Here is a 14,754-nt window from a genome sequence, read left to right as displayed (position 1 = left end):
CAATACCTAGTATTGTCAAGGACATGGAGCAACTGAAATATTCATAGATGTTGCTGGTGGGCGTAAAAATTGGTTACAACCACTTTGGAAACTGTTTGGCAGTTTGGCTAAATATACTGATATCCTGTGACCCAATCATTCCACTCTTGACATATATCCAGGAGAAGAGTGCTATGTCCACCAAAAAGATATGAATGGGGTGTTCACAGCAGTATTAGTCAGAGAAGCCCCAAAGTGGAAACAACCTGACAGTCCACCAACAGCAGAACAGATACACTGTGGCAGAGACACCTAATGGAATATCACACAGCAATGGAAGAGAGGGCTACCTGCACCAACACGGATGAATCTCACAGCTGGAATAAGCCAAAAAATTGCCAGACGCAGTATGTACTGTAATAACTCCCTTTATGTGAAGTTCAAAATTAGTCAAAGCAAATCCATGGTGATAGAGTTCAAATTATTGGGTTATCTTTGAGGGAGGAGTTAATGAGAACAGGGATGAGGGAGACTGATGTTCTATATCTTGATCTGAGTGGTGATTATATGTTATATATATGAGTAAACACTTATCAAGCAGTATATTGAAGATTTGTGCAATTTACTTTATATTGTGAGTTCTATCTTAATAAAGTGGAAAAGAAAGTACTCTATTAGGCAGATAAAACCCGTACCGACACTGCCAATTTACAACTTCTGGCATGAATAATTACTATAATATCAGTTTGCTTTTCCTCCAAAATAATTTGTGCTCAACATATGGCATATAAGAAAATAAATTTCGTTTTCTTCCCTGAATAATAGTTAACCTACAGCATCAAACCTCCTATTGCTACTTAGCTCAAGTGGTGGAGAGTTTGGAGGCAGAAGGGACCAGAAAATAGCTTTTTTTCTTTTTATTAATGTTAGGCACACTTAACCACTAGATGGCACATCACGCATGCACAAATCATGCTCAAACTGGTCTATTCCGCCAAAACCCTTTCCCAGAGGTGTGTGACTCAGCACAGAAAACACTAGATCTCTAGGTTACACCTTCCCTTATAATAATCCTGTCAAATGATGGAATGAATAGCCCCCAGCCTGAGCTTCTTCATGCACCACTCTCAACAGAGAGTTTGCATGGCAAAGCTACATCTAGACAATTCACCCGTGAGGTGCAGATACACTGGGGACTAGCCCAATAACAGCCTTGGAGGGTTATTTTAATGGATGTTTAAAGGCTCAAAAGAATTCAGTCTGGCTATGCCCTACAGTTAATTTTGCTCATGCTTACCTTTTTATGGATTCTTCGTCTTAGTTAGATGAACATTCTCACTTTCAGCCCTAGACATCTTACATGCTTTTAAAATGCTCCAGTGATTTACGGGTAGGCACCACATAGTAGTAACTCAGATGGGTTAAAGATGACAGGGGCTGGGGCCATGTTGTGTGAATGAGTTATGGGTAGACGGTACTGACTACAACACGGCCGGCCACCAAACACAACCACAGCGTGACTCACCTCTGCCCCTTCTCCCCGATCCCCCCACTAAACAGCCACATCTGAGCCCTAGGGTTGTGTGTTTCTGGACTGATCAACAGTAATTAGATCCATGTTAAACATCTAAATAGAGCCAAGATTGCTTCTCCAGGAAAGAGTCAGGATCAAGATCTTGCTTTGAGAAGTGCTACATGATGCAGTAGAGTATGTGAAAAAGTAAAATATGCTCTATGGTCAAAATTAAGGTGTTCTTTACTGCATGGCATTTGAATGGTCTTGACTTTGCTTTCCCAGACAGACCTCAGTCTATTTCACAATGCATATTTTCTCTGGCATGTTACCTATACAAAACATTTATGTAAAATAGATTCTGTGTAAGGATTATCAACAACCCACTGCCATGTTTTATCCACTTTTAAAGGGGTTTCTGGTAGAAAAACATTTACCATTTATTCTAAACAAAAACTGTGGAAATTTAAAACCTGAAGAAGGAAGAGTCAGATAATTAATTCACTATTGAAAGCAACCTTCTTTGTTCCTAGCTTTTCTACAGTAAGGAGAACTCCAGACCTAAATAACGTCTCATCAAGTTGGGCAGTCAAGGCTGCTACAAGGCTGAAAAACGTTTGTGTAATTTTTCCCCTTTTAACAAGACAAGTCCACCCACAGCTCAGATATCTCCACAACGCTGGTATTTGTCAGCAAGTTCCCTGTTTAGGGAGGGCGGTCTCTGAATAGCTTGCAGCATAGATATCTAATTATCTTGAATAAAAGATACAAAGTCTGCGTCAGACATGAAAGTAATTTCTTTATCCCTTACAAGAAGTTGAAATTGAACATGGATGTACCATCTACCTTTCATTCTAGCAACAGGCATATCAATTCTGTCCATCTCCTTTATCCCATGGGGGTACTTTTAGGTCATTCCCTGGCCATCCTTAGGAATTGGTCCCATCTTTCACAGGAAGTTTGTTCAACTATTGACTTCAAGGCTGGGCAGGGTTTTTCTTAAAATTAGCTGTCGTTCTCTCGGTGCTCCCTTTGCTGTCTGAATCTCTAACCTCTCCTCTAACTGCTCTGCATTTCTATGTTCCTGATATCCCAAGTTCAGTCTCTCCATCCAAAGCTTTCCTTCAGGATGTATGCTGATTCCAATACCCTTGTTTTAATCCTCTACCTGTGTCCTTTTTACCTACATGCACCCAAGATCGACTTTTGTCAGGTTCTATTTAATTTCTGTTTCATTGAGTAACTGCACTGTGCCAAACATGTTATATACATTATTTCATTTCATCCTTTCAACATCCCTGTAAGATCTCACATAATTTTAATAATAATATAGCTAACATTTATTGAGCATTACCTATGTGCTAGGAACTGAGCTCAGGCTTTTTATGTTAACTCCCTGAATCCTCAAGTAACCAATCCTATGGGATACATTCTACTTTTACCCTATGGGATACATTTTTTTTTTTTTCTAAGTAGGTACTATTATTACCCCTACTTTATAGAAGAGGAAATGGAAGCACACGATGGTAAATAACTTTCCTAAGGTCACACTTACTAAGTGGAGGAGAGCTGAGATTTGAACCCACTTGCCTACTATGACTTCAGATCTGCTATTCCTTAGCTCACTTTTTACCCAGCTTTCCCAGACCTTTGTTTTTGCAAAGCCAGTCTCCTGTCCAGAGTGCTTTCTCAGTAGCAGCCCATTGTCGAGGCTCTGGCCGTCCCCTTCACCCTAAGCCCATATAGAGAACCAACCTGAAACCACATCATGACAGAGAAGGCACACAAATGCAGCTACTGCTTTAGCATTTGTGCAGATCCATTCCTATGGCCTGCCTTTCCCTTTTTTGTTTCCTGGGATGTTTTATCCCTTGGGTTCATAATCTGGTTTCTGATTGCCCTAACAGGCCTATTTGGGCTTATTTAACTGTTTTTCCCACTTTGGCTTACCCCATTCCACCCTTAAATTTCCATCTAAACATCATATAATGCCTTTCACTACTTCCTTGCACATGTATGATACATTTAAGAAATATAATAAAAGATCTCTTTCCAAATACAGCTCAGTGAATGGTACAGCCAGCCCTGTGGCCTTTTCTTTGCTTTATTCTTTGAAAGAATCAGGGTGCATGTACTATCGCCAAACAATCCTTCACATCAAGAAAAGGTTAGGTAAGGTTGACTCCTGCTGGGCAAGCAAAAATCTGAGAGAGACTGAGATTCCAGGGACTCATTCTACCAGTTTTCTAAAAGAGTATAAAAGCATCCTCATAGGGGCAGGACAGAAGACCAGGCTCTGAAACCTCCCAAATCCTGCCTGCTCCTCTCACGAAGGGCTGTTGTTGGCTTCTGTCATTGACTGATCCTGACAAGGCCAATGAAGGCCAAGCTCTCCCGGGCCGAGGAGGAGCAGAAGAAGGCTCCTAGTTTGCAGTGGATATTCTGGCCTTTTTCTCCCTTTTCTTTTCCCTTGGGGATATAGAGAGGCTTTTCGTTTTGCTTTGTTTTGTTTTTTTTTTTTTGGTGGGGGGAGATAAAATAAAGGCTAAACATATACCAATTTGGAACTCGATTGTGAGATTATTTGTTTTAGCTTCAAAGTTTTTGGGTTTAATCAGATAACTTGGTTAAAGTAGAAAAGTGTGTTCATTCTTGAATTCCACTGAATTCAATCCTAGTCCTTTGCGAATTCCCACTGGCCTCTGACAAGAAGAGAGAGATGGGATGTGTGGATGCTTGGCAGAAAAATCCATCTATAGTGGGGCCATTTACAGGAGCATAGAAAGGCTAGTCTAGTTACTTGCTTCTTGGGAGAGAGCGTCTTCCATTTTGGCCTCCTATTTAGATAGCTGTAGGGGCTGGGGCCATTTATATTAACTCATTAGCAATTTAAACAGCACTTGTATGTGGGAAAGGTTCTTAGGCCAGAAGAATGAGTGTGGGGGGTACACAGTTGTCCCCTTGAAAGCGGCTCATGGGTGGGACACAGTCTGCCCATCCCCTAGAGGGAAACGAGGCACACAGCATCCACCTTCATGCTTTCATCCTGGAGATTTAAAATGAGGCTTCCCTACAGAGGAATAGAAAGAAAGCCTTAGTAGATTAAGTCACAATATAATTCACTGACGGATTTGTTTTAAGAGAGCTTGAATAATGCTAATAACTTCTCCTATTTGAGAAATGTTTAAAGAACTTTCATGTTTATTAGATTGAGTCTCTTTACTAGCCTGTGAACTTGGCTGAGCAGGTTTTAATCCTAAGATTTTGGTGAGGAGACTAAGACCCTAAAATGATTTTTAATGATCCAAAGTCACAATATAGAGTTTTGTTTTTTTTAATCTAAGCACATTCATCTCTAGGTCTTTCTCTCTTCTCTTTCTTTAAAAATGTTTATCAAAACAGAGGATGTGTACCCTTGATAAAGTTTTTAGCAAACAAAAACGGAAAGGGAGGTCCAGTAGCCATCGTGCTAAGGATAGCAGGCCGTCAAGACAGGAAGAACACGTTCCCTCTATTCTTAAAAAGCCCTTAAGAAGGTTCCAGGAGAGCCCTGGCTCACGGAGTTTCAGGGATCAAACTCCACCCATTTTGTTGGGAAGCAGCATGAAGAGAGTCCTTGTCACCTGAGAAATTGTTCTTGTATTCCAGGTACCAGAGCTCCAGGCCGGCTCTCCTTTTGCCTAGACTCCTGGTTCTGAGATCCCTCTGCCGTACTGAAGAGGCAATCAAGTTTTCCTGGAGCAGTATATCAACTAATAGGTTGATCTGAAATCACTACAAAGTTTCTGAAAACTGGACAAATATTTTGTCTTTTCAAAGAAAAGATTTATGTCCTCACTAGCTATGGGTCCTCTGACCCTTTTAGAAATCCCACTCACATAACATGTACCAACTGGCTCCAGACCCAAGAGCTGCCCTAAAGGGTATCTTCCTTTTCCTGGTAAATAGATCCTCTTTCCTGCTCTATCCTGACTGACTTCCTTGTCCTCATATCTCAAGTCTTCTTAGGTCTGAGAGCCTCTCCTTCAGGTCTCTGGACTTGTGTTACTTCCAGCTCTCTGACTCCATATTTTCATACATTCTTCCCAGTGCCTGGTGTCTGGCTTCCCTCCCCCTGGCAGATTCTGACTTGCCTCATGCTGGCTGCTTGAAATGTGCCTGTCAGGACCCTGTCCCCAGTTCCAGTACTCACCAAGTCACGCCAACTCCAGTCCCTCGCACATATGTTGACAAGAAGGGAAGAGGGGAAAGCAAGGGATATTCCCTTACTCATACGTAAGTTGTATTAAATTTCTCCTCTAGTTAGCTCTGTGTGAATTGATATGATTGGCTTGCGGAATTTCTAAACATGTAGCAAGGAACCACATTTTCTTGGATTCTACTGACCTTATCTCTGGCAAGTTTAACCAGCATTTTTTCCATCTCATTCTGTTTTTATTTAAATATTCCCAGGATTCTACCTTCAATTTTATTCTAGAGAAACATCCCTGAAACTTTTGGAAGTGTTACTGCAAAGAGAAAATGTATCACAGGCCCGCAGTCTTTAGAGATATCCTGCACCATATTATCTTTATTATATTCTGCTGGTTGCCAAGAGAGATACAGTAAACATGCCTTTAACAAAGAACTATCTCCTTAGAGAACTCAAGGTGATAAGTGGAAAATCAAGGTAAAAAACAACCCCCCTCCCCCCCCAAAAAAAAAGTCAAAACAAAACTAGAAAAGTGAATGCAGAGGCTTAGATAAGAAGAATTTTCTCTTGGAAGATTTACAAGTTTCAAAGAAAAATAACAAAAAGAAACTTTATGCATTGAATAGGAACAAGACAATTGGCCAATAAAAACATCTAAATCATGGTATTCTGGTTAAAAAGAATTGAAATAATCTTAAATATTCTCAACTCCTTTTCTCTATAGGAAGGGTGCTCAACTCCATTGTACACTGTAAACAACTGGTTGTGAGTGATATAGTAAATAAGTTTCCAGTCCATTTTCTAGCCCCCTTGATTATTTTAACCTGGCATTTATTGCTGTAAACTCACACTTAATATTTGTCATTAATATCAGTTTTCAGGTCTTAAAGGTTTTTGGTCAAAATCATTGTTATCATCGATATCTAGCCCAGTGACATACATCCAACTTCTACATCTATCATACGAAAGCAAGTAAACATAGCAATGGGAGCTTGGTTAATTATTTGATAATCAAGAAAGTTAAGTGAAATTAACTTTATTTTATTGACTAAATTAGTGCTGCAAATCTAGCATTGTCAGGAACTGTGGGGGTTACAATCTTAGCAGGCCTCAAAGAACTCATAATCTAGTTGGGGAACTGGGGTTGGGGTTCTGGTATGCTGGAGTACTGGTACCTTCTGTTTGTTAAAATATGTATTAAAATGCGCACATCTATTGAGCCTGTGATTCTCCTTCCAAACATTTGTCCTAAGAAGGTAATGAGAGATTTGTGCAGAGATTTATCCACAAGGACAGTCATTTAAATATTATTTATAAAAGCGAACCACTGGAAATATCCTAAATGTCCTCTAGTTAGAGGATTAAGAAATAAATAATGACTTATTCATGTGTAGAATACTGTGCACAATAAAATTACATTATAATTTAATGAAATGGAAAACTGTGCTAAATGAGAAAAGCAAAATCATAAGACAGTATTATAGGGTGATCCCATTTTGATAAAGAAAAATAGATGTATTTTTTAGCATATAAAATGTTACAAACAAAGACCTCACAATAAACAGCAGTTATCTCAGAGCTATGGGATTGGGATGTATTTTTGTTTCTTCATTTTGGTTTTCTATGTTAGAAATCTCTCTAATGAATATTTAACTATAATTAACATGTATCTAATCAAATAATATTAAATTCAGTTAAAATTTGAGGAAACCATACAAGAATGATGATGTCTAGCTGAGTGCTAACAGAACAACTTAAGGTCTTAACTGGGGCAATGAATGCAATAGATTTTGGCAGAGCCAGATGGATTTCCAAAGAGCCACCTCTTTGAGGCATCAGGGCCCCTGAGGGGCAGCCTGGTCTGGGCAGCTGCTCTTGCCCTCCGAGTCCCAGCTTCCTGCTGCAGACGCGGAATGCTGACGGCGAGCTCTCCCCCGGGGACCAGCCAGCTGCTGCCCCCCTACGAGAGTGGGAGAATGGGGTGGGGGCAGCCCCAAGTGAGTATTTGGTCCCCTGAGAATACTAAGGAGAAGGGAGGAGTCCAGGGAAAAGTCCCTGCCTATCTGGGAGGTGTCTGTTCAAATTTCTCATTCTAAGTCCGATTCTTTTTTTAATTCCATATAAACAAAGGAAGCATCTCTTTAGATTCCAGCATGGTTATGGTGGGGGATCAATGTCAACACATACAGTAAACAAATCTGATAACTTTTGCCCCTTGAATGTGGGTTTGTGGGCATGTCTGGAGCTGTTTTTGTTCAGTTGTTCCCAGTGTTTAGAGCCTAGTAATTGCCTTAAGGTCTGTGAGACCCACCTGGCACCGGCACCCTCCTTCAGTCACTCTTTCTATTTCATGACTTTGTGAAAGAAAAGTATTTTGCCAGATATAAGGCAAAGCTTCTGGAAACTATGGGTGCAATACCTTAAATCTTGTCTTGAGGAGAAGGGAGAAATGGACAAGAGAATGTGGAAAGGGAAAGAGAGAGAAGAGGGAAAGGAAGGGGAAGAAGTAGAAATAGGAAGGGGAGAGGCAGAAAGGAAAAAGGAGTGAAACAAATGATGTTTTCCTTAGGGCCTGTCAGGGGTTGAAGTGGCATTTAGGTAGCGTCTGATTCAGCTTTCACTCACATTCACAGACATTGATGAGAAAAGCACTACAACCTCAAGGTAACACTGAGCAAAGAATATAGACAGTTTATACAAGAAATACAAATACAAGTGGCTTATGAAAACATGAATAAAATGTTTCACTGTAGTAATAATCTAATAAATACAAATTAAAAGAAGGCACACGTCTGCTGAAGTTTCAGGGCTGAAGTGCCATGACTTCTGCAGCCCACTTCTGGACAGTCAGGCAGATGTGTGTTTGTAAGAGAGGTCAGAGGGTACGGGAAGTGCTAAGAGAAGGCGAATGCAGGTGAGGGGTATATGAGTGCTCCTTGTACAGTTTTTTCCCATTTTCTGTGGGTTTGGAAATGTTCAAACAGACAAATTAGTTAAAAGAGATAATACTTTAAGCTATCAAATCATCAAATATGTGTAAAAAAAAGAAGATAAAGCACTATGTTGTAAAAAATGAAGTGAAACCAACACACTTATACATCAAGGCAGGTCAGAATGTAAATAGGTAAAATCTTTAGAGGAAATAATTTGGCCATACATATAATGTTTAAAAATGATTCTTTAGCCTCAATTTTTTAGTTACCTCTCTCTAAAGAAATAGCAATACCAACAAAATTTAAGTTTAAGAATGTTCAGCCAATACTCTTTTTAATGTAAAAAAGGAAATAGATATATAAAAATATATATCTATATGTTAAAATATTATTCATCCATTAAAATCATGTCTTCTATCTAACGACATGGGAAAATCCTCACAATTTAATGAAAAGTGAAATAAACAGATTAAAAATATTTACAGTATGATGTCTAATTTTCATATAAACATACATTTTCTCCATATGTGTATTAAATGTGATTAAAAGAAAATATTCCAAACTGTTAACATTAGTCACTTTTAGTTCCATGGAATAAAAAATAAGTTTTCTATATTTCCAAATGTTCTCCAATGAGCACGTATTACTCTTATAATTAGAGAAAAATGCCTATTTTAAAACTTTTTTTGGAGAGTGATTATGTTAGATAAAAACTTCTACCCTTTCAAATCAGTTAAAAAATACCTATTTGTCTTCAACTCTCACAGGGGGAAAGAGACCAAGCTGAATCTTTAGCGGCAAGTCTGAACCTTAGTAATGCACAAAATGGACTTCTGGTTATGGATACTGAGTGCCGATAAGTAATACTGATCAATTTCCACTCCAAGGGAACTGACAGCAGGCACTGCTGGACACACTGGCTTACAAGTGCAGATGGAGCGGGGCTGCTCCTCACACTTCCCTGGCAATATTTAACCCATAGGCATAATTTTTCAGTGCATTGTGCCATGATAATTGTTTTTGGCTGGTTTACTGCCAAGACTTCAGTTTTAGCAAAAGCATTAGACATGTGACAGGAAAAAGAACGAGAAATTAGGCCCCTGCAAATAAAGTTATTAGAATGGTAGGCAATAAAGGGAGGAAACCTCACATCGAGGCTAATACAAACCGACTTTAAAAGCCCATTAAAGCAAACAGCACAACATGCAGAACAGAAGCAAATAGCAATACCAACAAAATGTCAACACTATGCATTGCATTTTTTTAAATCATTATCCACTATGATTTTTTGCCTTTGCAGAATAAGACAAATGCCAATCAAGTCAAAACACATTTTTTTCCTTCCAACTCTGACTGAAGTTGGGCACTTGACAACTGCAGCACTGCCAAGAATGTGATCATTTTTTTGAAATAAATACTACCCTGGAATTGATTTTTCAGATGCCAACTGTGTAACACTGGAATTTCTATGTCATGCCCTTTGCCCTAAGGAGCCAATGCTTAGAATACTATTGTTGCTTGTCCCCCAATATGATGTAGTGGCATCTACAGTCTTTGTATATGGCTAGTAACATACTTTTAAAACACGTCCAGGTGAGATAAGGAGGGGGCCTACGACCCTGAAGTGAAAATGTTCTTTATTTATATATAAACTTTGATCTCATTACTACCATGCTCTAATCAAACAAATAAGCACAGTCAAAATCACGTTTATGATTCTCCAAATTGTTTCTCCAGCTAAAGTGTTGTGTGTGCTTTCTGATGCACGGATAAGTTTTCATTTACATACCAAAAGGAAAACTAACAGTCACTTAAGGCTGCCTAATCCATAGTTTCAAGAGTGAAGGTATTTGATTTACTACCCATCTTTAAAAGGCTTCAAATACAACCAGGAAAATATATTAAAGCATTCAGATTATAAAATGTTCCAGGTAATTAGTGGTCATAATAATTTTGGAAATATAACTTAAAAAAGGAACTTTCCTGGCGCTCTCACTGCAGTTTACCTGAAAGTACAAATAGTCAGTGTCACATTTATATATCAAGTTGTAATAGGCAGTTGTAAGCAAACAATATCCATATAACTTCAAAAAATTAATCTGAAGTTGTTAATGAACTGTATCAAAATTGATATTGTTCTTCCAGTTCTCTCAAAGGCTCTAGGAAATCAATGATGTACCATTTCGCATGGTCTTTTACTTGTTTTCTGATCACATTTCCTCCAAATCCAATGAAAACATCAGCAGGAGGACAAGCTTCCATGTCTGTGGCTCCGTCTCCAATCATGACAATCTTCTTAAAACGCAATTCTTCCTTAAATGTTTAATAACTTGTCCTTTCCCACCAGATTCCGCTGTCAACTGCATCTCATCAAAACCTGCATATTCACTGTTTCAGCCTATTGGCAAATATGTAGAATTTCAGCCTATTGGCAAATATGTTGGTTACTGGGATATTGAGCTTTGAAGCAACATGCCCTACAAGGCTCCTAAAGTCACTGGATATTAGGAAAACCTGAACATTTTGCTCTTGTAGGCGACTTACCAGCTCCCTCATCCCAGGGGTCAGGTGTGGGGGTGGGGGGTGGATGCTGCTCTAGGAGCCCTTGAACTCGCTCCCTGGAGGCTGGATCACTGCCAAGTGCTCTGTGAGGGCAGCCTTGATGGGCACTGCCCCACCCATGGCTCGCTGGGTCATTTCTGACACAGCAGCCTCAACATCACAGAACATGGCCAGCTCGTCAAAGCCTTCTTCTCTGATGACTGTGCTGTCTACATCAAAACATACTTCATCAGCGGAACAGACAAGTTTCCTCAACTCTGAGTGGGAGACCGTCCATAGAAGGATTTTCTTCCTTTCTCCAGTGCCAAATTCCTAGGAGAAGATGCTTTTGTCTTCCTGCTCCTTTCCTCAATAAAAATGCAGCAGAAAGTTCTGACCACAAAATTCTTTAAGAAAAACTCCGTGGGTTCTGCTGGAACAAGAGGACCCCGGCGCTGCTGCTGGGGCTGGGCTGCTCCCGCCTCTTCCCGGGCTCCCGTGGCTGCAACCTTCCGGCTGCAGGGGGCCTCCGGCTGGCTTGTGTGCTCAGTTGTGCAATTCCGAGAGAGCTGAGTCTGTGTGTGTGTTTTAATTCTCCAAACCCAAATATAGGCACCTCCACAACCAAACACATATTTCCACCACTCTGCCCCCAAACTATTCTTATTCCAAATAACACCATTATCAACTATCACTCCAAATAGTCTACCACTTCTACCTAACAACTATTACTCCAAATATTTCTACCACTACTACCTAAATTCTATTTCGGGTCAGGGTCTGAGCTAAGGACTTTCCATATATTGCCTCATTTAATCAACCATAACAACACCAGAGATATACTATTGTATTCATCCTCACATTTTACAGATGAGGAAACTGAGGTTAGAGTGAGTAGGTAATTCACCCACAGTCATACAGATACAGTGACAGAGCCAGAATCTGAATATAAACATACAGATTTATCCTGAGCCTATTCTGCGACCCAGCATCACTTTACCTCAGTTAGTGGCTTCAGCCCTCACCTAGTTACTCAAGTCAAAGTTGTGGCCTCCATCTCCTTTATTCATCCCCTCCAGAACCAATGTGGCTACATGCTATGCAAATCACCTAAGTTGCTCTAGAATCTATTTACTTGTGTCTACCACCATGATGACCATTGTTCTCTAAACCACTGCTAACTCCTATTTAGGCCACTCTAATAGGCTTCGAGCTAGTCTCCTAGTTAGACCTTGTTTCACAATGATCATAAACAAACAGAAAACGTGAGCAATGAAGTGATATGGCAGTATTTGGTCAGGAGGTGGTCATCAAGACAATCCACAATATAGTTGTTTTAAAAAATTAAACTAACATCGTGAACAAATTTAGAACACTTCTCAATTCCTGAGAAGTTCCTTGAGCCCCAGTGGCCAAGCTAACACAGACTCATTTTTTAGGTAGCTCTGAAACATTCCTCAGGGAAGTGCTCTCTGGCCCTTAGAAGAGGTTGGATCCTCACGCAGCCTTTTCATTTCCACAGCACTCATCATATGATAACTACCTGGCCAAGTGTACCTTCCTAGATTGAAAACTTCATGAGAGCAGACTGAAATGTCTGCCTTTTTCATCACTGGTTTCCATTATCCAGCGGAGCACTTTGCAAACAGTAACTTTTCAAATATTTGCAGGGTAAATGGAATTTTTCTATAAATAGAATGGCTATAATAATTTCTGATTCTAAAGATAAACATGTATCATACAGAAATTTCAAGCTATACAGAAAAATATATGAAAGAAATGTCAACCCTCCTCCATTTTTTCTTCCAATTGAGTTTGGTTAATATTTATTTTCACCTGCTGAGAATCCACTCTGTGAAGTGCTGTTAAACAATGTGTATGTGATGAAAAACCCAGAGAATATTCCCTTGTTAGGCACATAATTTATGCATAAATTCTGGAAAAGACAATGCTAATTTTTCCTACACTCTTTTTTTGGTCACGTTGAGCTTTACAAAATCGGGTCCTAATTTGATCTAGAGAATTTAAGGCACATCTCGCTAAATTTTGGTTCTTCCCACCTCATCTCTTCTCCCACATGCCTCGTAATCCTCTTCACACATTGTGAGATAGTGGAAGCCACTGCAATGTGTAACTTTTAATTGAGGATTTAATTGTTTGTGCTTAACATACACAAAATTAAATAGAATAGCATCAAACAATGGGAGCAAAATAAAAAATAAATAATGTGGGAGAATCCGTCATTCTACTCAAATTGCTTGAGACATGGGACATGAACCTTCTTCCCTCTTGACCATTCTCACTTCTTACCTTACCTTTCATAGTAAGACCATCTGGGTGCATAAAGGTAAATTTAGGAATTTTCAGGGGAAATTTTAATATACTCAATTTTTACATGATCTAACTTTAGAACCTATTCCCTACTTCATATCATATCACATTCCCCCCTCTCATGGTGTTACCAAAGGGTAGTCTGGCTTTCCTCCCATTTATCATCTATTCATTTTTCAAGGCCCAGCTCAAATATCACTTTCTTGGTTAAACCATCCTTGTTTCCCTGATTAGAATTAATCAAAACTTCTACTGTACCTCACTGCAAAATTTTGTCCTCTTTACTACTTAAAGGGCCATCTCCTATGGGTTAGGGCTAGTTGTCCAATGTCACTCTGGATTTCTAGCACCTTGGGAAAAGGGCATCATGTTCAATTTTGTATCCCTGGACTATTTGTTTACTTCATATATTCAAGTTCTATTCAGAGGAACAACAGTTAACATTAAGTTCTAAACTTCCATAGTCACAGCACAGCTCATATATCACAGTGTTAAAATACCCATGTTATAACAAAGAACAATTTAGATGCATCATCAGAAACATAAAGTGCCTATTTTCTGTTTGGCTCTTGATAAACTGCCTTTGCTTATTGTTTCGTGATAGTCACCATCTGTCATTTAAATTTTTCACACCATCCATCAATATTGCATAACAGAACAAAGGCGATTCACGCCGCCTCCTGTTGGTTAGATGTAAAGAGCTCTGTGCAAATAACTGTTAGCAGAAAGCAATGCTTTCACTTCCATACCAAACTTCATTTGCCACAGAGGGAAGCCTCCCTCAAGTCACACAATTCATAATTTAAGTCTCTCATCTTGTATATAAAATAGAGCCAAATGCATGTAAATTTCATATACCATAAACATTTACTACATTTTTGTTACTGGTCTGTGAATGCTTTTGGGAAAATATTTGATTACATTCCCTTTTTTTTCTTGTTCTTGGCCACTAACACAATGCCTGACACCTACTAAATGTTTAATAATCTTCACTGAATTGGAGTAAATGGAAAGTTTGCTTTCCTAGTCTTCCAACTAATTTCCATTTCTAAATATAATGTAAGTCACTTTTTTTTCCTCCCTGTTTCTGGAGATTTTTTTTTTAATTAGAGAAGTTTTGGGTTTACAGAAAAATCATGCATAAAACTCAGAGTTCCCATACCACCCTAACATTAATACCTTGCCTTGGTGTGATATATTTGTTACAACTGATAAAAGCACATTTTAATAACTATACTATTGACAGTCCATTGTTTAACTTAGAG

General features: G+C 39.1%; 1 protein-coding gene and 1 pseudogene across 2 annotated transcripts in view; both read right to left on the bottom strand.

Annotated features, from left to right (window-relative positions):
* Positions 1-14,754, bottom strand: part of CERS6 (ceramide synthase 6) — a 357,725-nt gene that overhangs the window by 16,002 nt on the left and 326,969 nt on the right. The window lies entirely within an intron of this gene.
* Positions 10,739-13,260, bottom strand: LOC119544487 (annotated as a pseudogene).

The sequence above is a fragment of the Choloepus didactylus genome, chromosome 9 (assembly GCF_015220235.1).
Source record: "Choloepus didactylus isolate mChoDid1 chromosome 9, mChoDid1.pri, whole genome shotgun sequence".
NCBI classification, from domain to species: Eukaryota; Metazoa; Chordata; class Mammalia; order Pilosa; family Megalonychidae; genus Choloepus; species Choloepus didactylus.
Note: the sequence above shows the minus strand (reverse complement) of the source record. Positions and strands in the feature narration are given on the sequence as shown.